Source organism: Sylvia atricapilla, chromosome W (assembly GCF_009819655.1).
Source record: "Sylvia atricapilla isolate bSylAtr1 chromosome W, bSylAtr1.pri, whole genome shotgun sequence".
NCBI classification, from domain to species: domain Eukaryota; kingdom Metazoa; phylum Chordata; class Aves; order Passeriformes; family Sylviidae; genus Sylvia; species Sylvia atricapilla.
The window spans coordinates 729,717-756,818 of record NC_089173.1 but is presented as its reverse complement, the minus strand read 5'-3'; the positions used below and the strand labels follow the sequence as shown (position 1 = coordinate 756,818).

The window sequence follows — 27,102 nt, the reverse complement described above, 5'->3', positions numbered from 1 at the left end:
GACATCCCGGACCAGAGGACGACGCTCGCCAGCCTCGTGGGACGCCACTGAGGAGCATCGGTAAGAACAACGGGTGGCCGGAGTGGAGACGAGCGAATGTGGAGTGAATGAGGGGGGGGGGGCCGGCAGCTCGGACCCCCCAAAGCAGGAAGCGACTGAACTGAGAGAGACTGAGGCGTCTTCAGGGGCATAGGTGCCCCCCTCTGGACGTGTGGAAGAGAGAGTGAGTGGCACGTCAAAGAAGTGGGTGACAGAAAAGGCTTGGGCCAATTTCAAGCGTGAAAAAGGGCTCGAGCAGTGGGAAGCACGCACCACACTGGCTGAGGTTATAGCCCGGGGTGTCACAAAAGACTAGCGCTGGCTGGGGTAGCGGCTGGAACCCTAAGGGCGGGTTGCCCAGGCTACTTTCAGGGCTTGTGAGTTGGCACTGGCTGGGGTAACTACCGGGGTGTGGGGAGAGAAAGAGAGCACTGGCTGAGGCTACGGCCCAGAGCGTCTGAGTACCAGCTGGGGTAGCAAGGATAGGCTGCTTTCGGGGTGCTTTGGAGACTGGCTGGGGTAGCTGTCGGGGTGCTGGGATAAAAGAGTCTGCATTGGTCGGGGGTACCCAGGGAAAGAGGTACGCTGTCCGGGTGCAGAGGAGTAAGAGTCAGGGGTAGTGCCCAAACCCTAAGAGAGGGTCCCTGGGGCTACTTACGAGTGTTCAAAGAGTGAGTGAGAGCTAAAATTTGAGTTGCCCGCCTTTAAACTTGTGTGTGTGTAGGGGCACCTTAAAGAAGTTTAGTTAAAACAAGGTCAGATAATTTTGCTTTGTGTTGCCCTGAAGTAAAGTTTCTGTCAGGGTAAGAGCACCGTAGTTTTTATTTGAGACCCAGTGAAAATGGGGGCGTACATAAGTAGAGTGGAGACAGTTGAGGAGAAAAGAGAGAAAAAGATGAGAAATATTCCACCAGACAGTCCACTAGGACAAATGTTAGAACTATGGGAGGTTGATGAGGCCACTAAAAGCTTAGACAGAATCAAGATGATCCATTATTGCATAGAAGCTTGGCCTAACCTAAATTTACCTGCAAAATGGCCATGGTGTGGAACTAGAGACTCCTGGATGTGTTCACAATTAACTCAATACTTGAAATCTCGAGGAGATTCAAGTATTGAACAGATACTCTATGCTATCTGTTGGCAAAAACTAGTAGTCAAAAATAAAACAACAAAAATACGTAAGTTACAGCAAGGGAAACAAAGGAATGAAAAGCAGAAGAACCAAAAAGAAGCTAGCCATAATTGGGACCCCTTAGAACATTTGCCTCCTCCTACAGTTTATCCCGAAGTAATCCTCCAACCTCACCTAAAAATCATACCTTCCCAAACTGTAATCCCTGTTCCTTCCCCAGCTTGCCCCCTCCAATTTATAACCCCTCTTACCCTCTGCTGTTCCCTAACACTGGTCTAACCTCCTCTCCTTCACCATCCACAATCCCTGCACCCCCTCACAGCTGGGAGCTAGGTCTGGCACCTAACAATGCATCTTGTCAGGCAATAAAAAACCCAGAAAGACCTTACAGTAACACCAGGTCAAAAACCAAACTCTTTCCCCTAAGAGAGGTCCCATTGGGTGGGGCAGTTGGAGGAATAGAATTTGTCAATACACCTTTAGCAGCGTCAGAAGTCAGAAGTTTTAAGAAAGAGCTGGGGAATCTAGTTGAAAACCCAGTGAGAATTGCCAACCAGATTGACCAGTTTTTGGGCCCAAATATTTATAAATGGGGAGAACTAAACTCCATCTTAAATATACTATTCAGTCCAGACGAGGTTCGGCTGGTTAGGGCAGCAGGAATGCGCATCTGGGAAAGAGAAAACCGAATGGGCCCCCCCGGTGACCAGAAGTTGCCAATAGCTGACCCAGGGTGGGACCCAAACAGAGGAGAAGGGAGGAGAAATATGGAAGATTATAGAAACCTAATGATAAGAGGTATTAAAGAATCAGTTCCCCGGAGTAGCAACACCAAATTAGCTTTTGACAGGGCCCAAGAGAAAGATGAAACCCCAGCAGCCTGGCTGAGCAGGCTCAGAAGGAATTTCCAGCAATATTCCAATCTAGATCCAGATAGCCCAGAGGGACAGATATTATTAAAATTACAGTTTGTCACAAAATCCTGGCCAGATATCAAAAGAAAACTTGAAAAGATGGAGGACTGGCAAGACCGAGAAATAAATGAATTATTAAGGGAAGCCCTAAGAGTATACCTTAGGAGAGAAGAAGAAAAAACAAAGGCAAAAACCAGGATTATGGTAGCCGTGGCCAGGGAAAGTGTAAAGGATCTCAGAAAGGATACTAAGGGTGAAGGAAACACAAAATGTTTACCAGGAAAGGTAAGAGGAAGGAACCCACCACCTTGGGATACTCTTCAGAGACCAGGAGAGACCCGAGCCTGTTATTATTGTGGAGAAATAGGACACTTTAAGAAACATTGCAAAAAAATGTCATTTGATGAGACTGTCATGAGGGAACAAGAGGCATTAGAAAAATTATTGAGGAAGGAGGTCAAAGAGGATTGGGGGTGTCATGGGCTCTATGCGTTAAGGGACCCCATGAAACATCAAGAAGGGCCCATAGTAAATTTTGAAGTAGGTCCCCAACATGAAGAGTTTGAGTTTTTAGTGAATACTGGTGCAGATAAATCATGTATTAACCGACTTCCAGTTGGAATTGCGATTAGAAGAAAGACTTGTGAAGTCCTAGGAGCAGAAGGGGAGCCTTTCAAGACTTCAGTTATAAAAAATGTAGAAATTCAAGAAAATTCCAAAAGATGTGTCAATAATTCAATATATCTACCCAAAGTAGACAGTAACCTGCTGGGAAAGGACCTGCAAGTTCAGTTAAGAGTAAGGATTCTTCCTAGAGAAGGAAGAATGGTGCTACAAATCATGAGGTTGACTGTTAGAGACTTAGGGGAAGTCAGGCCAGATGTCTGGGCTGAGGAGAGAAAATATGGATATTTAAATATCCCACCTATAGAAATAAAAATACAAGAATAGACACCTCCTATAAGGGTCAGGCAATATCCTATTTCTCTAGAAGAGAAAAAAAGACTAACCCCAATTATAACCCATCTACTCACAGAAGGAATATTAAAACCTTGTATGTCACCCCACAACACTCCTATTCTGGCTGTAAAAAAGGCAGTGCAAAAGCTAAGAGAAGTGAACAAAAAGACAATTACCAAGCACCCGGTGGTACAAAACCCCTACACACTCCTGAGCAGGATTCCTGAAGAGCAGTCCTGGTTTACCGTAATAGATCTAAAGAATGCTTTTTGGGCCTGTCCTTTAGCAGAGGGGGGCCAAGATTGGTTTGCTTTTGAGTGGGAGTGCCCTGAAAGTAAGAGAGGGCAGCAACTGAGATGGACTCGTCTTCCTCGGGGGTCCACTGAAAGCCCAAACCTCTTCAGGCAAGCCCTAGAAGAGTTACTGAGACAGTTTATCCCTAAAAACGGTGTGCAAATCCTGCAGTATGTAGATGACCTCCTAATGTCGGGGAAAAAGCGGGATGATGTGAAAGGAACCAGTATTAATCTACTGAATTTTCTAGGGAAAAAAGGCCTCAAAGTGTCAAAGAACAGACTGCAGTTTATAGAATCGTGGGTCACCTGCTTCGGACACCTCATTGGGGAAGGGTATAAGAAATTAAGCCCTGAGAGAATCTCAGGTATGCTCTCAGTCCCAGCTCCAACCACAAAAAAAGATACAAGAAAATTATTAAGACTATTTGGTTATTGCAAGCTGTGGAAAAAAAAAAATATTCCCAAAGTATTAAATTTCTATATGAGAAATTAGTCCAACCTGAACCTGTGAAATGGACAGATAGAGATGAAGAACAGTTGAAAGACCTAAAGACAAAATTGTCTTCAGCCCCTGTCCTGAGTCTCCCAGACCTTAAAAAGAAGTTTAACCTATTCATTAAGTCCAAAGGAAGAATAGCTTATGGAGTATTAACCCAAGAATGGGGAGGACACAAAAAGCCTGTCGCACATCTTTTCAAACTTCTGGATCCAGTTCCAAGAGGGTGGCCGGCTTGCCTCCAGGCTGTAGCAGCCACAGCTGTTCTTGTAGAGGAAGCACAAAAGCTGACACTGCAAGGAAAAATCATTGCACACACACCCCATGATCTCAGGACAGTGTTGAGCCAAAAGGCTCAACAATGGCTGACTGACTCTAGAATTTTAAAATATGAAGTGATTTTAACCGGCACCAGTGATTTAGAGCTAACTACATCAAAAAGTATAAATCCTGCCCAGTCCCTCTCAGGAGAACCCACACCAAACTTAGAGCACAATTGCATAGAAATCATAGATTTACAAACAAAAGCAAGAGAGGATCTTGAAGATATACCTCTACCATATGGGAGGGTGCTATTTATTGATGGATCATCTAGGCTGACTGAAGGAAAAAGGATATCAGGCTATGCAATAGTCGAAAGTAGAAAAAAAAACAATTTAAAAGTTACAGAAAAAGAAAAACTACCCCCAAACTGGTCTGCCCAGTGTTGTGAAGTCTATGCTCTCAAAAGGAGATTAGATTTATTAGAACAAGACCAAGGTGCAATCTACACAAACTCGCGATATGTATTTAAAATAGTACACACATTTAGAAAGATCTGGGAAAAAAGAAGCTACCTAAATTCAAAAGGGAAAGATCTGATACATAAAGAGTTAATTAAATTAATATTAGAATCTCTTACGAAGCCCCAAGAAATAGCAATTGTACATGTCAAAGGATATGAAAAAGGAAACACATTTGAAGGAAGGGGCAACCAAGTAGCTGATCAAGCAGCCAAACTAGCAGCTCAAAAGCTGGGAGAACCAATAAAAATTCTTACCTTGAATGATATACCAACTGACAAAACTAATAAACCAATGTATAATAAAAATGAATTACAAAAAATAAAAAAGTTAGGTTTACACCAAAGGAAGCAAGGGGAATGGCTGAACCCAGATAGAAAGAAATTCCTAAATAAGGCAATAGCTCGAAAAATGCTGGCAAAAATACACAACTTAACTCACTGGGGCACCCAAGAGTTGTGTAATGATTTTCTAAGAGAACATCTATGTGTTGGAATCTATAACCTGACTAGAGCAGTTACTGAAAGATGCCTAATTTGTCAAAAAGTAAATCAAAAAGTAATGAGAAAGCCCACACCAGGGGGAAGACAAATAGCATTAAGACCCTTTCAAAATATGCAAACAAACTTCACAGAAATTCCTCCAGTACAGGGACATAAGCATCTTTTGGTTATAGTTGATCACTTAACGCATTAGGTGGAAGCCTTCCCTACAAAAAGAGAAACAGCACAAGCAGTAATAAAGATACTACTAGAACACATCATTCCCCAATATAGACTGGTAAATAACATCGTTTCAGACAGAGGCCCCCACTTTGTAGCACAAATCCTGCATGATGTTGTTAAAGCCTTAAAAATGAAATGGCAGTTACATATACCCTGGCATCCTCAAAGCTCAAGAAGAGTTGAGAGAATAAATAAAACCTTCAAAAATGTATTAACTAAATTAATAACAAAAACTGGAATGAATTGGCTAAAATGTCTGCCCCTAGCACTCTTGAAAATCTGAGTTCGACCAAGGTCAGACATAGGGGCTTCACCATACACAACTATCTTGAGTAAAAGGACCATTGCCACTTCCCAGTGACTCTGATACCCCAGCAAAGACTCCCTCCAAATAGACCACCATTAGAGACCCAGACACACTTAAAATAACCTTCAAAAGAAGTTATCATGAAGTGTTAAGCTGTTTTAAAAAAATTGTGATAATATCATTACAGATCTCTCATAGGGCACACCACAGAAGGGCTAATCAAAAACTGAAAAAGAAGTGGGAATACACTGAAAGGAACTCCATAAGGCCAGCTAAATACCTTCCCCAACCCAAGAGGCAAGACCAGGTGAGATCGAGACAATGGTTCATACTGGACTCTTGGGAGAACTAATCATAGTCCTATTAATAAACATACACACACCATCCCATCTATGACGGGGAGAACCTGCAGTCCCTTATAAGAGTTCACGCTCATGTAAATCCCACGTATTTTGATATAAAGCAGTATTAGATTGCATGAAATGCTGCAACATTTAAGCAGCGCCTAACTGGAAAGTGCCCTATAAGAGAATAGTTTTACTTTAATTAAAACCTCAAACTAAAGAACTAAATAAAAGAATTGATGCGGGCAAAGGCCCGATCAAAGAAATAGAGGGGGGACTGAAATGAATGAAATGTAAGAAATTCCCATTTTTGACACAGTCTGTCATTTGTTAAGAAAGTTATGCTGTTTAAAATGTTATGCCAGTTGTAACTTAAGAAAGTTATGCTGTTTGTACCAAAATTTGTACCCTCAAAACCTTATTCCAAGTTGTATACCCCCTCTAAAACCCCGGGTTCCCTTCCCCTTCCGTCGGGCTAGGCTGTCCCCATTCCCCACCAGCTCCTCGAACTGCTGGCCCCGCCTAATAGGAAAATCCAAGGACTTCCATGGTGCACCGCTCCAAACCGATGTGCAGTTGCCGGCGAGCGGACCCAAAAGCCGCGACCCAGCACAAAATCCAGATAAAAGGGAGACACTACAACACCGAGAAGACCCTCAGCTACCTAGAGACCGAATTCTGCTTCTGCCGCCTCGCCATAACCACAAAGAGACTGGGAAGAAGTGACGCCCCTAGACCACACGAGCCCAGTTGAGTTCCTGGGGATTCCCGCGAGGCCGGAACTCCCGATTCTGCTGCGGCGAGAGCAGCAGATTCGCCTGACACCTGACCCTCAGCGGCGACAGGAGCGAGAACGGCGACAGGAGCAGCGGCGGCGCAGGCGACCCCTCGAGTTCCCCCTTGAAAGAGCTGACTAATAAAGGCTTTTCAAAGGAGCAAGTCTCCTGGCCCGTTTATAACAAATAGATAGCCGTACGCCCATGTTTTTGATGTTTTAAAGAGCTATCTGTCCAAGATCTACCTTCTGACGCGAAAATTGCACAGCACGAAATTTTCCCGATACTCGGTATCCCGAAATGTGGGCTGTGCCGGCCGGAGTGGCACCGCTTGCTGTGGAGCTCCGGCCAGGGAAAACCCCCCCACGTTTACTGAAACCGCGTCTGCTGGGTCATAGTGCACCCTGCAGCCACGCAGTTCCCACGAAACACTGGTAAACACCCCCCCCCCCCCCCCCCCACCCCCCCCACCCCCACCCCCCACCCCCCCCAGCTAGGAGCATTCCCGGGATAGCCGCAACACGAGGGGATTTTACCTGTCTCCTGTGTACCGTGGATTGTCGTGCAGCTGCGTCAGAAGTCCCTGTCCCGAGCCGACTTGCCTCAGGCGTAAAGCAAGCTACCGGCCCAATCCCAACCACTCAGAGCCGCCCAAAAAGCAACTCATAGATGGTAGGGTAGTTGATCGCTCAAAAGGCTTTTGAGACCCTTAGATAAGGGCTCCAGCTACTGCGTGGGCTTTTAATATTTCATAAAAACCAACGTTTGAGTGCCAACTGAAATGAATCCCCTGCAGCCCCCCGGGGCTAGCTCAGTTTCTTGGGAGGCTTTGGGGGAATATTTCAGGGATAGGGCAAAAGATCCAAAAGAGGCTCCTACCCCCAGGGTTGATCCAAGACGTTTATTCCAGGAGGGGAAACGAGGGCAGGAGGACCAGAGGGCAAGGGAGGTCCAGAAGGAGGGAAAGAGGGCTGGAGCCTTGGAGAGCTGGAGGGCAAGAGGAAGAAAGAGGGAGAACAGACCCTTATCAAGGTTTCTGCCCAGGGGGGATGGCTGGATCTCAGCCAATTGGGTCAAGAAAGGAAAGAAGGGTAAAACTACATGGTTACAGGCTTCAGGGGTCCTGGGGAAAAACCATTCCCCAGAGAAATACAACACACGACATGTTGTTTGCAGCAAATAACTTCCATTAGAGGAACTCCTGGTCATTTTCTTTTTTAGCATGGAATGGTATTAGAAATCCCTTTTAGGCATTTCATGCATTTGCTGGTGTGTGGGTACGATAAATGAGTAGCTGAACTAGTGACTTCTCCAGTATAAAAGGAGTGCTTTGGGCTAAATTTTGAGCAGATATTTTAAGCAACTATTCCTAAACCCCTCCTGACTTTGGAAAGCTTTTGGAAGTACTTCAGTATAATGGGAGGGAAAAAGACAAAAGCGAGAAAACACAGAGGGCCTGATTCCCCCTGCACTCAGCTCAGTGTAAACATCTCTACCTGCCTCACGTGGGTGTCACAGTGGCTGGTATGTGCAGCAAGGTCTCGTTTCCAGGCTGCTTTGCATGAGAACAAGTTCCTCTCCAGGTTCTAGATGCTGACCCGGGGGGGGCTTCTGCCTCCACTGCATCCTTGCTGACAGTTGGGACCACTAAGTTTCCAGGATTTTCTTCAGCTGAGCACTGGAGGTGGTTCCTGGGATAACAGGTCTGAGCCCTCAGGGCGGGGGAGGGAAGGGGCTTGGCACATCTCTGAATGTCCCCACTATGCCCTCACTGCTGAACACCCCATGGCTGGGCCTGAGATGCTGCTGAGCAAACCAAACAAGCCCAGAAAAACTAGTAGCTGAGGCTGAGTGAAGGACAGAGTCTCCTGTGGTCATATGTCCCCTGTAAAGTTGGGAATTCCTTGACAGGAGGTGTGTGGGCCTGGTGGCAGAGCAGGGAGGGCACAGAGAGCCTTAGGGCTGGTGGCTTTTGGTGCACCACACTGCTGGCTGCAGCATGCCTGATAGGGCAGGCATCTCCCAAGATGGTGAGAGAAGATCACACCAAATTCCACGAGCTGTTGCTCACCCCTAAACCACAGACCTGGGTGTAGCAGCCTGTCCTATGGGAACGCTGCAGAAATGGGCTTTGCCATCTGACTGCAGGTGTTGCCAGAGTCCCTGTGGGGACATGCGCATGTGTGTGTGTGTCCCATGTGCTGCATGTGTTGCTGTCTACCTCTGGAAGTGCCTCTGGCTTTCTGATTCTGCTCACAGTCCCAGATGCTTTGACCAAGGAGTGAAGGGGCCAGTGCAGCCTCTCCTTTTCACCTTCTACTCTGGGGTTTCTGCCTATGGGTGCTCACCTGGCCCTGCTTCATTCTCAGAGGTACCTGAAGGCTTGGACATGGGACAAACAGCCCCACATGTCATACTTCTGTCTTGCACTGTGCTTCTCCAGCACAGACCCCACTTCTCTCACTTGATGCAGTGCAGGGCTGATGCTGCTGAGCATGACTGTACCCCAGTGCTTGAGGAAGCACTGGCCTCAGCACTCCAAAATCCAGGACAGGACACCTGCAAGCAACACTCTACAAGAGAAAGGCTCTGCTTCTAAAGCATCCCCTGCAGCAGCAGGGCTCTCCCAGTGAGCAGGTTTTCCTGGGTTTGGGGCTGCTCCTGTCCCTGGACAATGCCAGGCTTGGAGCAGAGTGAGTTGCTTGCAGCAGACATATGGTAGGTAATAACCCAGTAAGAAATGCTTGTCTTTCCTGGCTGCCTGACAAAGGCCAAGGCCTTTCATGCTAGAAAATTCTAGCTTGGAAAAAATTTATAATTTTTTTAATTACCTTTGTGATCCAGTAATTTTGATGAGAACTGGGAGTGCTGCAGAGCAAATGCTGTTATTATGCTATTACTTTTCTGCAGCCTTTCAGCACAGAGCCAGCAATTTCATTCCAGGAGAAGCCCTGAAAAGGTGGTTATTAGTGTGCATCACCCCCAGCAGCCAGGTCCCTCCCATCCCTGCCAGGGACAGCCACTGCTACAAGGAGCTGCAGCCTGTCTTCCCCTCCATAACCCAACATGCTATAATTTAGCAGCTGTCTAACCTGACCTCTCTGCTCCACCTTGCTTTTGCAATAAACCATACTTCTTTTTGGTCTGCTTTTCACAAGCTGAGGAAGGTGTATCAGGGTTTTGTTGGGGTGGTTCACTGCCATTTTAATTTCTGGTGCTTTCTAGAGCATTTTCCAGAGTTGGAGGCCTCCTGGTTTGTTCTCCAGCCAGGTCATACAGCATGGCAACAAGTCAAGAAAACACCCTCCAAGTCTTTCTGTTTGCTGGGAATAACTACAGCCTGGCCTCCCCTATCAGCATGTAGTGCCACAATTCATATTTCTAAAGCCCATGGATGACTCAGAGCCCATGGCACAGGATCTCTGGTCCTGTTGCTGTTAATTACCATTAACCATAATCATAGCTCATCCCTGGCTCTTGGGGCACACAGACTCACTGCACAGGTTTGAGGTCTACTCCCGTTGGCTCTTAATTAAGCACGTTTGCCATGGCTGTCCCTGGTTCAGGCAGGTGCTTGTCCTAGGGATCACTCACTGATTTGCCAGGGACAGAACTGCCCAGACAGTGATAGTTGCAAACAGTGAGTCAAAATGGTTTATTTTCTCTTGCTCTCCTTTCTGGTTTATGTTCCTTAATAAAGGAGAGAAGTAATGGGAAGGGATCTGATTTACAAAAGCAGAGAACACAGCATGCAGTTGTCCTGTTGTACATGCTGAAGCCAACAGCATTTACTGAGTAAGATTTTGCTGCTGCATGGTCAGGGAGGGGGTGAAGGAAGGGAGCTGAAACTTCTCCCCATCTCTGAAATCCCATCACAGCTGCTGTCAGCATTGCCAAACCTGCTGCTTCTGTGCTGTGATTGTTTGCTAGCAAAAATCCTGTGGGAAAGGGCTCTTCAACCTCATCTGCAGTCACCTCAACTTTGTGGAGGAGTACTTTGGGCTGGAGTTTCACATCCAGGCTGGGAACCAGGTGAGTGCAGCCAGCAGTGCGGGCCCCTGGAGCTGCCATTGCCTGCATAGCTGGGGGATTGTTAGCACCTCCCTAAAATTCCAAATGGAAAATTAAAGAGAAAGTTTTGCCATGATGGCAGAAAAATCCTGAAAATGGGAGTTAGGAGAGGAGCCACAAACCCCAGTGATATCTACAGCTCATGGGGTCTATCCATAGCCATCCGTGTGGCACTGCCCAGCAGGACACTTGTCACAGCAGCCAAGCTGGCCAACATTTTCATGTTGCATTCTACCATGTTGCTGCTGCTTTTATTTCCTATCTCTTGTGCTGTTTATTTATCCAGCTCTTCATTGCCTTATTTCAGGTCTGATTGGAATGACTAAAACCCATAACAAAGCAAGTCAAAAGTAAGTATTTCAAGAATAGAATTCTTATAAATCACTACCAGTGAGAGTCTAGCACAGACATGTTCATGCAGTGTTGTAGAGAATAAGTTGTTAGAAAGCTGATACAAAGTTGTTATAAGTTAATGAAGATGGTGAGTTTTTAGTTGGGTGAGTTGTGTAAATTCCCTTACCGTCAGGTATGGCCCCTGCTGCTCCCCTCTCCTCCAAGACAGTGAACCACTTGAGATCATGAGTAGGAGGATAACATCACCTAGTATGCAAATATCATATTCCTATGGGACTTAGGGGAGAGGGAATTCGTCTAGTGGAGACCCCTAAAAACAATGAGCCACGACTCCCGTGCAGCTGAAGTAACACTTCTAACCAGAAGGGACATCGGATGACATCAAAGCTCTAGTCATGACTCCTCACCTTTGTCACCCTAACCAAAGTGAGTCAGGAGTGACATGGGGAGCCTGAGACCAGCAGGTGTCTTTGTGTAGGCTCCCATGAGGAAGGAAGGCTCAGATCTGCCAGAAGACAGAGCTGACATCCTCCTCCTCCATGCCGTATCGGGAGCAGGCAGGGATGTGCGCACACCTTACAGTCCCCCTTTCCCAGACTGTTTCCAATACAGCTGAAATCACTAAGGAGCTGGTTGCCTAGCATTCATAACACCAGTGATGGCAATTAACCAAGCCTCTGGCCACGTTCCCTGGCACCATTTTATGGAAACTCCCTCCCAACAGAGATTTTAGCAATTTAAATTGCTGGGGCATTTTTCTCTTTTGTATTCTTTAGATATCCAAATCTCCATTTGCATCCATTGGTAATACTGGGGGCCTGGGCAGGCTGGTTTTGGGGGAGCAGTCTGTAGTCCCTGATTTGTAAGGGTCCAGATTAATTTACTCTGTAAGGAGGCAGCATGTGTGAAGAGAGTTGTAAATGTTCTCAATAGACATGTAAAAGAAAATTTATGAAGATGTTGTGTTTTAAGATCCTAAGGAGGTTCTTTTCAAATTTATGGTGAAATTTTTCCCAGTGGACCCCAGCCACCTGAGAGAAGAACTGACCAGGTAGAGTGCTTGTTTTCTTACCACACAGTTCTGTGTTTTTGCAGTGTGTTAATTCTTTATTTTAATCCACCCCAGCCTGTCTGTGAGCAGTGGTTATCCTAAGTATTTCAATTTACAGAACAAAACTAGAGAATATCTTTTCTTGATCCTCTGTTTTTAAACACAATCCACTTCAAGGATCAGCCGTCTTATGAGGCTGCAATTTGTTTACTACCAAACACTTTAGCAGTTGGGCACAGAGTCTGACTGCTCCGTCTAGCTCCTGCCTCAAGCAGCATTCTCAAAGAACAACATAAGTTTTTTTTTTTTAAAAATGACATTGTTAGCTTTTACGATTTTAGAGAAAGTATTGCAAACAGGGACTAAGAATAAAACCAAGACGGTGCTTCTGCAGAACGTCAGCCCCAAGAGAGGCAAATGTCCTCCAAACCAGAAAGGAATGTTAATTTTGAAATCTACTGATGAGCATTTCAATGACAGGGACATGCTGGTCATCGTGGTGCCCAGCTGCAGCCTTCTGCTGGGACTGCATGCTCATCCTGTGACCCTGCCAATGTGCATCTCGTAGGTTGAGATATGGGAACAGGCATGGCCCTCATGGCTCAGCCCAGCACCCAGTTTCCCCCAGGACTCCTGTCTCCCTCCACAGGTACCTCTTCACCCTCCAGATCAAGAAGGACTTGGCACAGAGGCATCTACCCTGCAGTGACAAGAGTGCGGCACTGCTCGTCTCCCACCTGCTGCAGTGTAAGGACAAGCGAGTGCTGGCAGGGACAGTGCCCCTTCCCTAGGGTGGGCTTTGGCTGTGCAGCCAGGGGTTCCCACTGCACTGACTCCTCACAGTCTAATCTGTGCTCTCCCTGTGTCCCCAAAGCCGAGCTGGGCGACTTCCATGAGGAGACAGACCAGCAGCACCTGGCTACACACAGGTACCTGCCCAAACAGGAGTACCTAGACAACAAGATCATGCACTACCACTGGAGACACAGGTAAGGGCTGCTCCACACCACGGCCACCCACAAATCCCCTATGGACATCTGCTGAAAGCATGTTCCCATCAGCAGGCAGGACTGGCAGTGGGGGGAGCGTGATGCCAACATGAGCACCTAGGAAATGGCATTTTTTCAGCCCATTTCAGCATCTGCCTTCTCACTCCTGTTGCCTCCTGTGTGTTTGTGTCTCCAGAGGGAAGACACCGGCTGAGTTGGATGTTCAGCTGCTGGAAATGGCCAGGAAGCTGGAGATGTACGGGATTTTCCTGCACCCTGCCAGTGACAGTGAGGGGACACAGATCAACCTGGCCGTGACACACGTGGGGGTGCTGGTGTTGTGGGTGAGCCTGGGGCTCAGGGGTGGCTGCCAGCACCCAGGTGGGGTGACCTCTCCAGCTGGGGGCAACCCTTCTCCCCTTAGAGCTCTCCAAACTCTCCCAAATCCTACAAGAGGGCATGTGTTCCACAGACCGCAGTGGTGAACGTGATGCTCTAGGATGTGGCTGTGGGACTCAGTCCCACTGTCCCCCCAGCACCTGCTGCATGCCACTGAACCTGCCCCAGCTCTGCTGGCCCTCATCCCACGAGCGTGGTGACTGTGTGAGCAGTACAGTTTCCACAGCTCTGTCATGTGTTCACTGTGTAATCTTCCAGCGAAAATAGCCCCCCACATCTGTGCAATTACATAACGCTGTAATCATGGCTGAGCTGCACAGTAAATACAGACTTCCTCTTAGCCAGCATGAGGCAGAGCTCTGCTCCCACACCAGCTGATTTCAACTGGGAAATATCTTGTCACAGCAAAAAAACCCCCAACAAACCCAAACATAAAACCTAGCTATGGGTCTGCTGTTGGCAATTAGTGCTGCCAGACCTGGTTATTTATTCAGAGCCATAAACACCCTTCATGCATGATTAGAGCATCTGTGAGCCCATTAGAATCTGGACTCTCCCAGAAAGCTGAGAGGGTCCTGGTGCCAGAGTGGAGTAACAGAATTTTTCCTGGTTCTGCCATGGCACCAGTGTTTTGTGGCTGCATCTAACCTCGTGCAAAATTATAACAGGGTAAAGTGTGCTTGCAGCCTGCTTAAACCAGGTCTAAAGGTGTGGGGGTGAACTGAGCACTGCTACACTTCCCAGCGAAGGAGGGGAGAATATTATTTCTTTGGGGTGCTGATTCTGCCTTAACATTATGTGATATTTGAGCTGGCACAAATAGGAGTCCCTGCCTTGACCTCTCTAAGGTTTGTCTAGGGATCCTGGACTTTTGCAAAGAGCTTCAGCAGGCAGAGTTTAGCCCTGAACCTCTATTTCTACTTGTAGAACCAGCTGATGGAGAGTCAAACACCAAACCCCAGCACCCTTTCCCTAGATTCCAGCAGTTCCAAGAGCTGCACTGGAGTCTTATGCAGTGTCATGTGAGCTCAGGCCTTGGCCCACTGCATTTCTGTATTCACAGGTTGCCTCATCAAGCTGTAATTGCTGTGTTTGTCCTTGCAGGGTGTCTTGGGTTTTGTATCCAAAAAAAAAAAAAGTTTATTCTATTCCATCTGTTGAAACCCAGTTGGGAATATTTTTCTTTATCTGTTGTAACTCCAGAAGGGAAGGGGTAACTGCCTTCACTGATAACAAGCCAGCTGTTAAAACTGGGTGGGGCATTGTTTCTTATCTCTGTTCACTCTTCCACTACCCCCATGGGAATATCTTCTGTTAATGGACCATTAAAGCTCACCAATGACATGACACATTACATTATCCTATTGTAAGATGCTCTACCCAGGGAGGAGGAGCCAAACCATTTCCACCTAGATAAAAAGGAGCCACAAGTGTCACCAGACATCCAGTGCTCCCACGGGACTCCCAAAGGAAGACTGGACCCATTTCTGGACCATTTTCTCTATGGGACCATCTCTGCTTCCAACAGGACCACGTCTGCCACTCCAGGAGGGCTTACTTTTGGACTGTTTCCAGCACCCTGACCAACAGGGTGTCAGGTTGTATTTCTGACTCTGTCAGGGTTTTCTAGGATTTCTTGTTTGTTTGCTTGCTTGCTTATTCTTCTGTACTAAAACATTTGTATTTTTAATATCCCTAGTAAAGAACTGCTATACCTATTCCCAAAATCTTTGCCTGACAGCCTTTTAATTGCAAATTTATAATAATTTGGAAAGGAGGAGGGGGGCTTACATTCCAAGGGAAACTCCAATCTTCCCTGGCAGATACCTGTCTCTCTAAACCAAGACACAGGGCAATACAAAGATCAACACCTTCAACTGGTCCAAAATTCACAAACTGAGTTTCAAGAGGAAGCATTTTCTCCTTAAGCTCCATGCAAACATCTCTGTAAATACCACACCACAGGCAGCTTCTGGGCTTGGGAGCAAACAGCTGGGGATGGAAGGTCAACCACACAAAGTCCCAAATTTTGAGTAAAATCCATTCCTGCTGCTCATGATGATGCTCCTTCTTGAGTGCAACATGTGCTACTCCTGTGTCCCCAGAGAGGTGACAGTGCACTGCCTGGAGCGACTGACAGCCTGTATGACCCTTGAGGGATCAGGAGGGGAAATGGCAGAGCTTGTCCCATGCTCCTGACCCCAGCTGTCTTGTCTCTGGCACACAGGTGCTGTGCAAGGACATGCTGGAGTTCACTATGGTGAACCAGGATACCTGTAAGGCCTTCTGGAAGACGTGTGGAGTACCATGCCTTCTTCAGGCTCTCTGAAGAGCCCAAGTCAAAGCCAAAAGCCCTTCTGTGCAGCAAAGGCTCCAGCTTCTGCTACAGGTAAATTCCCAGGGGAAACCCAAACTGCTGGGGCTGGGAAGGGCATGGGGATGGCTCTGAGCCTCCCTTTTATGTCAGCCCTGTCTGAATCCGAGGGGGTAAAAACAGCTACTTCTCCTGGAGAGACCCCTGCCTCGGTCCTGCTGCATCCCCTCACATGGGGCACAAGGTCTGCCTGGGGCTGGGGCTGATGGTACTGCTCACATTTCTCCCTCCATGATGCAGTGGGAGGACTCAGCGGCAGCTGTTGGAGCACGGGAGGAAGGCTAAGATGAAGAGCCTGCCCTTCAAGAGGTACTGGGGGCATGGAGGGGGGACAGTGCCTGAGGGGACTGGGGAGAGGGGAAGGACCCTCCTGGCCATACACCTACCCATGCTCTTGTCCTACAGGAAACACTACACATCCCACTATGATGAGAGGCAGTGCTGCTCCTCCCCAGACCTCCTGACGGATGTATCAAAGCAGGTAAGTCCCCATGGCATCAGCAATAGTTCTGTGCCGAGGTCTTGGCATTTCTGCCCCAGCTGGAGGAGCTCAGCTGGAGGCCAAGCCAGACCCTCAGCTCTGGATGCTCCCTTCCCACCCCGCTCTGGGCACTGTCAGAGTCTGTCCAAGGATGTGATATGCCTCATGACTGTCTTCGATGATTGAGGACTGAGACCCCAGACTCTGAAAGGAGCCCCTGGCCTGGCTGAGGTGGAAGGTTTGCCAAGTCTCAGAGGATTGGTATGCATCTCCAGGAGAACGAAGTGCAAGAACAATGGAACTGGTCATGTTAGCATAGTAAACACATAGTCACAGAATGATTATATGCGGTGCTTTATTGAAGAGCTCTGGGAGTCGGGGTAGAGACCCAAATCCAACTCCAACGAGGGCTCAAAAGGTGTACAGTCTTATACCCTTTCCTTATACAACTTTATGTTAATCATTCAGCCTCCCATTGTTTTATTGTATACACCCAAGCATGAATTTTGGTAAATATCTTCCCTTGTGATTCTCATGATTCTGGTTTAAGGTAATAATCACATTCAGCTACCAACAATCGTTACAATTATATCATCTATCATATGATGATAAGGTACAGTTTCACCTAACCTAGTAGAGAATAGCTTTATTTCTAAGATACATAGGCCTAAGTACAAATCGTCCTAATCCTCCCTCCCCCCTGATTTCCCAGGCAAAGTTATACTTGATTTGGTTAAAACAATAGCATGAAAGCAACATCCTGGTTGCAGTGAAGCTGAGGTTCTATTCCCCAGCTTTGCAGCTGCAGAAATCATTTTAATTTTAACCCTATATATACTATCAGTCACAATGGACTGAGCCAAGGCTACTTGCCCAAACTGGTCTGTCCATCCAGAGTACGGACATGTACGGTGTGCAGCTTGTTCATGAGCACCCAACCTCAACATGGGTGGTTCCCGCTTTGGCTCTGTGCCCCTTGCTTTGGTTCCCGCCTTGACCAACCTATAAAAACTCTGGAGACCCCTGCTCACTTTTGTGATCACCCCACTGGAGAAGATCGTGTCTATAGGCATCTCGGCCTCCAGGACTCGTCCCTCCCCATTGGTAGCTATAATCCCCTTCCCCTCTTTCTCTATCTTTTCTTACTATTCTTTATTTCTCTCCCCACTATCGCATTTTGGTGGCACTAAATAAAAGTGCATTTTTCATTGAGTAAACTGAGTTGTATCCTGCTGTGTCTTTTGCGCTCTGAGATCCTTAAAACGAACCATCAGGTTTCCTGCATATATTTGCAGACCCTGACAGGCACCCACCTGGCACCCACCCCCTCTGTGCCCTGCCCAGATGGAGGAGCTGCGCCTGGCCTATGGCAGCTGGGACTCCTACCACGCCAATGGAGTGCATGGCTCCGAGCCCACCCTGGACAGCCGGCGCCACATCTCCACCATGGAGGTGACAATTTGCCACTGAGCTAGAGCGCTCCAAGCCCAAAGCATTGTCCACCTTCCTGCCCCACTCCAAAAGCTCGTTTGCCTTCCCCCTGCTCTACACTGAGCTGGAGATGGAGCGGGCGTGGGAGCCCATTGACCTCTTTGGGGCCAGGAATCCCTTGACATCCTTTCGGCCCCACCACCAGTTCACTGGGAACAGTAAAAGCACCTCTGTGGGCAACATGCGGGAAGTGAGCGCCTAGCTGCTGGTGTACACGAATGTGCCCTGTCCCCTGCCCGTGGTGGCCCCGCCCCCCCCTGTGCTCTTCTATCTGGACAAGGCGCTGCAGTCCCCAGGCCCTGCACTGGCCCCTGGCGAGGGCACAGCAGGACCAGTTGGTGCAAGTGACCCCGTGGCAGCAACCACCCCCCCGACAGAGTCCAAGTGGGACTCAGGCTGGGCAGTTCCACCGTGAGGCTGCAGGCACAGCCATGGGCACAAGCATGGTGGGGGAGAACAGGTCACTGGCTTGCTCCTTCGATTATGGCCGTCAGGAGCAGCCTCCCAGGCGGTCCTGGAGCCAGTCGGACATGAAAACCATCTGCTTCCCCTACGGCTCTGAGTTCAGGCCCCTGGGGTCGCCCCTGCACTGAGCAGACAGAAAGGAAGTGTTCTTTGGCACGTCCCAGCCCAGCAAGGGCTGGCTTTGGGGCCGTGGCGCTCCACCGAGTGCTATCTGGGTGGCAGCACTGAGTCCAGCGACTCCTAAAGTTAGGGTCCCTTTGAGACGTCGGACTGAGCTACGGCACGTCCACACTGATACAGTGATAAATGCCGTACTGACGTTTATTGTTTGTGCATTCATATTTATCCTCTTACAACTTTATTGACATTACAAGGCACACAAAGAATGTACACATTTGCCGCCTTAAGGTGGCTACTGTTTTAGCACCATACATCGACATGTGAACCCCCCTTAGTACCCGAAATACCTTAAGAAAGAGAGGTGAATTTTTACTGCGCCACAACCTGAATTTCCACTGCGCCACAAAGGCCCACAGGTCCCGCAGACCCAAGGAGCCCACAGGCCCCACAGGTCAAAGGGCCCAGTCTGGAATTGCTCACACCTCATTCCAAATACAAATCACACCCTCCATCTCTTAGAAACTCCACTACAATTCCCCCTTTTTCTTTTTGAGCAATTCAGACTGAATTAAAGGCACGACTCAGCAATTATTGCATACAGCGTAGTAGGCAAGGCACACACACTAAAACAGCTACAATTGCAATACCACACATATTACTAAAACAAACCAAGTCTTTGACCCAACCAGTCAAATTCCATGAATTGAACCATTGGTCAAAAGGAGTGTTGACAACCAAAACTTCTTTAGATTGTTCCTCAGTTGCGCGAGTTGCTTATAGATGGACTGTGAACAGTAACTTAAATATTATCTATAACTTAATTTAACTTATCTTAATGTAACTTAACTTATGTAATTGGTATAACTTATTTAACTTACTTAACTGGTATAACTTGGCCAAGTTATAATTTATACTATATACTTATAACTCTATTTAACTTAACTCTATGTAACTTAATTCTATAACTGTATTTATATAAATACTTTGTAACTGTTACACATTATAAAATCAACTCTTATCAGCGCTGGAGGCATCACAGAGCATGTCAGGCAAATGGTGGTCGTCAACGTTGTTGACACTAGTTCGTGGTATTTCTGACTGGGGACATGCACGGGTGAATCGACTCAGTACTCAAACAGATCCAGATCCTTTCCTGATCAACTCAGCGAAAGCCTCTGATCTGTTCATGACCCGACTTTTTGGCTGGACAGGCAAAAACAAGCACTCAAGGCTAATTGGCGTCTCCCCCTTTTCTTTTTGCCATTGAAAAACAATGGCAAAGGGACAGTTAAAGGCATTAGACAGAAAAAGTGACAAAGGGAGTTGTTCCAAACGACGAGCACTCCAGCCATGCTGTAATTTCTCTGAAATTCGACATAAAGCCTCACAAATTGTGACAAAGTTCCGTCATATGATTGTCCATATTACATTTTTGGCATCACACAGCCTTTTGACAAGTTTTCCTTATATGACCAGATTCACCACATTTGTAACAAGTAATGTTGCTTTGATGTAGCAATTCATCATTGTGGTTAGAACACTTGCTTTCCCCACCGGATCCACCTGACAAGGCAGCTGCAATGATGTGACCTTGCTTTTCCACAGCATCGTGGACAGCTGTTGAAAGTGCTGCAATCTGACTATTTTGCTCTGCTCGTGTTGCAACCACTAACATTTTATCCACTGAGCTGCCTTGTGGAAGAGTGGCTAAAATGGTCCTTGTACGTGCATTGGCATTCTCAAAGGCTAGAGAGCGAAGCAAATGTTCTTGTACCTCTGGAGTCATAGCTAGTGCATCCTTCAGAGCAGCCGACAATCAATCAATGAATTGTCCATATGGTTCCGCGGCACCCTGCTTCATTTTAGAATAGGGTGCTGGTTTTTTCTTATCTGGAACGAAAAGCAATGCCTTGTGGGCTAGTGATTGAGACAGTTGATGAACTTCCAACGGAAAGGTGAGCTGAACATTAGTTGTTGCATAGGGTCCATTACCTGTTAGCATGTCAGGCTGGATACCATATAAAGGATCTCCCACAGTTTGGTGTTGGTTAGCTTCTTCAATCGCTAACCGTCTCCATTCTCGTTCAAAAATAAGAAATTGTGATGGAGTTAACAACAGTGAGGCAATGCTGGTAGAATCTGCAGGACAAAGTATATCTGCTGTAAAGATGTATTGAATGATGTTTCTGGCTGCTTCTGATCTGATACCATAATTTGTAACTGTTTGTTTCGCTGACTGCAGAACCTTCCACTCATGAGGCTCCCAGGTAGCGTTTCCATTATTGATGATAACTGGACAAGACAAGGCACCTGCAGTTTTCCAGTCCCCATCCAACATAGCATTCTTCCGAACTGCAGCCCAACATCTCTCAATGGGATTGCTTGACATGGCTGGCAGTGATACCTGCTGGGTCAATGGGAGAACTGCCAGTGCAGGAGGTGCTGTTGGCACAACTGAAGGAGGATTGCCTTCCCCCTGTGACTGTGACTGTTTTCGTTTTTCCAACAAGTCTTGTTGAGTGGACAGTTCAGCAAGCTTAGCTATTATTTGTTGTAAGTCCTTTGCACACCGCAAAGTTATCTGAGATCGCTGCTCGCCATGCAAATTGTTATTAAGTCCGTCATTGTCAGAATCAAACTCTGGATCATGGGGAAGAGGGCAATTCGCGGCTGCTGAGGAGGTTTGCGTCTGTGTTGTTGTGACTCCAGCCGCTGTTGCCAGGGGAGACGGAGCCACCCCACCTTCCACAAGCCCCACCGCTTCCCGAGTTCCGATGGAGGGAAGGGGCTGTGACGCTGTGCTGCCATCTCCGCCTTGCACTCCGCCCCCTTGCGTCATGCCTGTGGCCGGCCCCCTCTTGTCACCGACTCCACCTGCCGTCTCATCTTTCACCACGCTCTCAGACTCTGGCAGGCGTGCTCATTCCCGAGCAGGGTTAATTTGCGCCGGAGCGGACGGAGGAAGATCCGGTCCCTGGACATGTTGGATCACGTCTTGCAACGTGGGGCTCACGGAAGCCCGCGCTCCTTTCATGGGGCAGGTGTTATAAATAGCAAAATATCTCGCCAGCCTAGAGGGTTTTCACGTCTCATTATTTTTGATCCCCGCACCGATCTTGGAGGGCTTCTGATCCTCCGCGTTTTCAGTCCTCTCACCCTCCAGAGCCTGAATTACAGCTTCTGCAGCTTTTCTTTCAGCCGCAAGCGTTTGTAAGGTAACCAAAGTATTTTTCCACACTATTCCTAATTCCTGAGCGATCTTTCCTTCTTTTCCGCCACCGATCGCACAGTCCCATAACATTTCTCCTATCTGTCGCCACTCCGTCTCACTAAAAACAAGCGACGGCTTGTTCAGCTTTCCCCGCCTCCTGGCCCATAGGGCCAACTGTTCTAAGTCCGCTTCTTTTAATTTTTCTCCTCTCTTAGAAATAATATTGACAAGAAGCTGCGTAGCTGCCTGCATTTCTCAATCCATGTTTTTTTCCCACTGTCTCTTTGTTCCGCAGCGTACGCAGCTTACCTTCCACCAGGGTGCATCACTGTAGCCTCATGGATCACTACCCCGACACACCTTCCGACCTCTCTCGCTTTCTGCCTTCGCTCACTTCCCCGGCCGAACTGAGCCTAACTCGGTTGTGAAGCAAGTTCTCCTGCGTCCAGGAGACCACAATTCGTCCACTTCCTGGGGAATGACGCGTGATTCATCCGCGATGAATCCCGTGAAATGCTCCGCGACCAGCGCGGGTTGGCAATTCCACGTGGCCCACGTCTGAGCCGACTTCCGGAAACTGCTTCCTGGCGGGCTGCTTCTGCGGTTAGGCGTAGGCAGCAAAACAAAGCAGGGAGTCCCGCTGAGCCCCTTCTATCGGCCAGCGGACCGTAACCACCCGTGTTCGGGGGAGCACGGTAACCAAAGCAAGGGTCCCTAGGTTCAGGCACCACTTAAAGTTAGGGTCCCTTTGAGACGTCGGACTGAGCTACGGCACGTCCACACTGATACAGTGATAAATGCCGTACTGACGTTTATTGTTTGTGCATTCATATTTATCCTCTTACAACTTTATTGACATTACAAGGCACACAAAGAATGTACACATTTGCCGCCTTAAGGTGGCTACTGTTTTAGCACCATACATCGACATGTGAACCCCCCTTAGTACCCGAAATACCTTAAGAAAGAGAGGTGAATTTTTACTGCGCCACAACCTGAATTTCCACTGCGCCACAAAGGCCCACAGGTCCCGCAGACCCAAGGAGCCCACAGGCCCCACAGGCCAAAGGGCCCAGTCTGGAATTGCTCACACCTCATTCCAAATACAAATCACGCCCTCCATCTCTTAGAAACTCCGCTACAGACTCCGACTCGGACCTGCTGGCCGCTGACCACTGCTCCCTGTATGGCCGCGTGCTGTGCTCGCCCAAGGCCCGTGTACGGCTCTCCTCAGGCAGCCTCCAGCTGGATGAGGAGGATGAGGAGGTGTCCTTTGCCACCAGTGCTGCTGAAGAGAGGATTTCCAGACGAGCCTCCAAATATTTGACCTATGTGCCTGACACTGGCCAGAGGGAGCAGAGGTGGCCAGTGCTGACTCAGGGTCAAAGAATGGTGACACTTTGTTTGCAGGTCTGCTTACAGCTTATGAAACATTGATGAGATTGTGTTGTGCGAGTGCTCTTAGCTATAGAGGATGTGTTAATAGACATCAGGTGTGTGTTCAGAAGTATTAAACCCCTGCACCACATTTGGAAGCTGGTTTGCCTCTGCCACCATGCTTTGAGAGGAGGGTCTTACTTCAGCCAGGGACCAGGGATCTCATAAAGCCCTGCTAAGCCCATATGTCCTGTCCAAGCTGATGCTTGGAGCTCAGCTGCTGGAGTCTTCATTGAGAGGGAGGGAGAAAGAGACTTCTCACAGAATAGTTTCAGCTGCTGCTTTTCCCAGCTGCAGGGCAGCACACTGGAGGGAAGGGTGTTTCAGGCCTTTTTGGAAAGGAGCAAGATCTTCAAGGGAGGCTGCTCCTTGAGCTGATGCCATGTGGACAGGACAAAAACCCAGTACAGAGCCCATCTCCTCCACCTGCCTCACCTCCCTCCAGTGCTGTAGGGAGCACCTGGCACTCAAAGACATGGCTCTATGTGTGGCTGTCTTCTCCCTGGACAGTTTAGAGGATTATCCTTCTCCAGAAATATCTCAGTAGTGCTTGTCAAGCTCTTAGAAGCACCCCATGGTGAGCACTGGGAAGTGGGTTCATACTCTTAACTGTGCTTTCCTTAGACATATCAGCTATCATCTCCTGGCAGCACCATGACAGCTCCAGTACCTCAGTGCTCTGCTTAAATCTGAGGGAGACATGTAAGGGGGTTCTTTGGGGTCCTTTGCTTCCCCAAATCTGTCCTCAGTTAAGCAGCATGGGAAAAAAAGATATCAGAAGCAGGTAGGAAAGAAACAGGCAGCTTCTTGGAAGTGTTTTTATTAAAAAAACTTACTATTACCCTAAACCTCCATGAAATCTTGAGAATGATGACACCTCCATAAGGTTTTGGGGGGGGGATCTCGATAATTTTCTTTAGGAACAACCCGGTAAGTCTTTGTAGGACATGACTGTAAAGCAGAGGGACAGCCCAGAAAATCCACAGCAGAGAAACCACTGCAGCCTGCTAGAAGGATTTCAGAATCACGGAAGCTGGGACACAAAAATAGATTAAAATGTAGAAAGAACTGGGTTTATGGGTCCTGCTCATTCTGCATGTTGCTATCCTTTGTTTTAGAAGGTGGACAATAAAAAACAGTTGTTCACACTGGAGTTTTGAGTTCCTCCTTCTGTCCTGTGAAATCTGCACCCCCAGTCCTGCAGGCACACTCCCCCCAACACACCTTGCCCTGAGCCCCCCAGCTCAGGAGCTTCCCTCCTCAGTGCTCCAAGGAGTTGGTTTCCCTCTCCTGCTCTGCTGCCTGGCTCCCTCTGTGCCTTCGCTGTCCCAGCAACTGGGGAGACTTGTGGACATCCCGGAACGCTGCTGAAAACAGCCACATTCTTGGTTGGTTGCCCAAAGAAATGCATTAGCCCAACAAGTGACTACATTCTAAGGTTTGCTTCTGCTCCTAGTTATCCTGTGCTGAAGCTGTGAACTGCAGAGATCCCTCATGCTGCTCTGACACATGTTCTACTGAAAAAAGGGATAATCTTTCTAGCTAGAGGATTGTTTCTTCCCCATTCCCGAAGCGCTGCACCTTGGAAAGAGCAAGAGCAAGCACTCAGTACAACATTTAAGAATGGCAGTCTGTGGGCATAGTTTGGTAGAGGGTTAAAAAAAGCAGCAGCATTTCAAACACAGGCTGCACACACAGCCCTGGGATACATCCACAATCGCTATTAGCTCCTTAAAGCATGTGGACATACACATTGAGCATGTCCCAGAGCAGACAGTCCCACAATGAGAGATCATTGTACAGACACCCTGCTTAAATATTCAGGAGCTGCCAGGTCTGGTCTTCAAGACTATGCTGGGAAACAGCATTGAAAGGGAGAAACAAGGACTTGGGAACTATTTTTGGATTTTTCCATGGACTAGGGAGCACTGGAGCACAGCATGGGTAGTGTGCCTCAGCATATCCTACACATGGTCAATAATAGCAGAGGAACAAAGCAGCTAGTCAGTGTGACACAAATTGACATCTCCAAGCTAAATTAATTGTGTAAACCACTTTCTTGGGACTGACTAAAATTAAGGAACAATCCCAGTAAGCAGTGGCTTGTCAAGGAACAATTGAAACAAACCTTGACTAAGTCCTTCCCCTGGCTCCCTGCTCAGCCCTATTCACCCCCAAGATAAGGACATCTATTTAAGCGATTTTTTTCCCTAGGGAAGAAAATAAGAATGGAGAGGACGTGGAAAGATTTGGTTTGCTGGTGGTGAAAGACAAGCAGCAGAACCTGGAAAATGTAAACTGTTATAGTCCTGATACAAAGGATTATTGTAGGGGAGAAGGCACTGCAGCATCTCAGTGGGAAAACATTAAGCTACTCAGTGCAGTCAGATAAGAGTAACTGGTTTATATAAAACAGATAAAGGTTTAGACAAAATAGATAAAGCTGTGAAATAAGACAAGCCAACATACACACCACTAAAACTTTACAAAGAGGAAAATAATTTTATTCATGTAAACTCATTCAGACTTCTAACAATCACTAAACTTTGTGCAAACAAATCAAAACCTACACACTCTCCTGTTCAGCTGCCGAAATTGCAAGGCAACAGCAGGTGTGATCACACTACACTGACTGGTCAGAGAGCAAGGGCTTAAAAAATGGTTACATCGGTGTCCTGGTTTAGGGCAAATTTGGGAGGAAACCTCCAAATGGGGTTCCTCTGGAGAGAAAACCCAAACGGCCCCTCCCCCCAGCCGGTCTGGGAAAAGAACTTCCTCAGAGAAAAGTGGAAAAAAACTATTTTTTTGACAAACAAAATGCCCACAAGCTTAAAGAATGAATAATATGAATTGAAACAATAAAACCCCTCACCACTCCAAAGAGAGATGGCAAAACTGAGAGTCCTTGCCAGGAGTTAGCTCAACTCTCAGTCTCTTATCATTCTCAGTCCCTTTGGTGCTGGAAAATGCCGAGGTCCAGGCCCCGGTGGGCCGTGGGTGCGAGATCCCAGTCCTCCTCTGGGTTTTTCAGTCCAGAGCAGATTTAAACAGTCCCAATGAAAAAAAACAAAAACAAAAACAACCAAAAAAAAAACCCAAAAAAACCCCCCAAAAAACCCAAAACAAACAGTCCAGGAAGCTTCTTTGCCTTAGCTACCTAAACTAACTAAAAGGAAAAAAACCTCTCTCTGGCCGCTGTCTGTGCATCCAATGAACACACTGTCCGGAGGAAGAAAAACATGCAGAAGAGTGAACACTGTTTTTCAAAACAAACTATGCACTTCTTCTTTCCCTGCTTCACTCTCAGAACCAGTCTTAAAGGTACAGAACACAATATGCAGCACACACAGAACAGACGATTGGGGATACAAGCATCATAGTCACCCCAGGACAATTGGTAAAGGACTCATCTACCCAAGAACAAATACATTTCTCTATTCTGCAACTCAGACTACTTTGATAAGATTACTTCAGCAACAATTCTTCTCAACCTACAGCAGGAAGCCTGTCAAACCAAAAGATCAAGAAGATGGTTCCTGCATAAATATTTTGATCTATCTTTCCATTAGCTATCTGCCAGCAACAGAATACTGCTGATTAAGTTACACAGTTCATCAATAACTAACACGTGGGAAAAAGACATCTCATCTCTGGAACCAGCAATACAGATGTCCCTTCTTAGGAGCTAATTATAGTCTTATGTTGCACAGAGACTTCAGGCATACGCAGCACAATAAAAAAAAATTCTTGAATGGACTGTAATACAAGATAATGAGTCTGTTTTGTACATGTGTGGGGGAGTTTTTCCCATGTTGTCCCACGAGGTAGGTATACATCCCACACATTCCACAGAAAAAGAAGAGACACCATAGTTCAGCAACTTAT

The 27,102-nt window shown here is 47.4% G+C and overlaps 1 pseudogene; it reads left to right on the top strand.

Moving 5' to 3' along the window:
• The first annotated feature begins 10,587 nt into the window (after window positions 1-10,587).
• LOC136373378 (FERM domain-containing protein 7-like) lies at window positions 10,588-24,264 on the top strand (annotated as a pseudogene).
• Window positions 24,265-27,102: the final 2,838 nt, after the last annotated feature.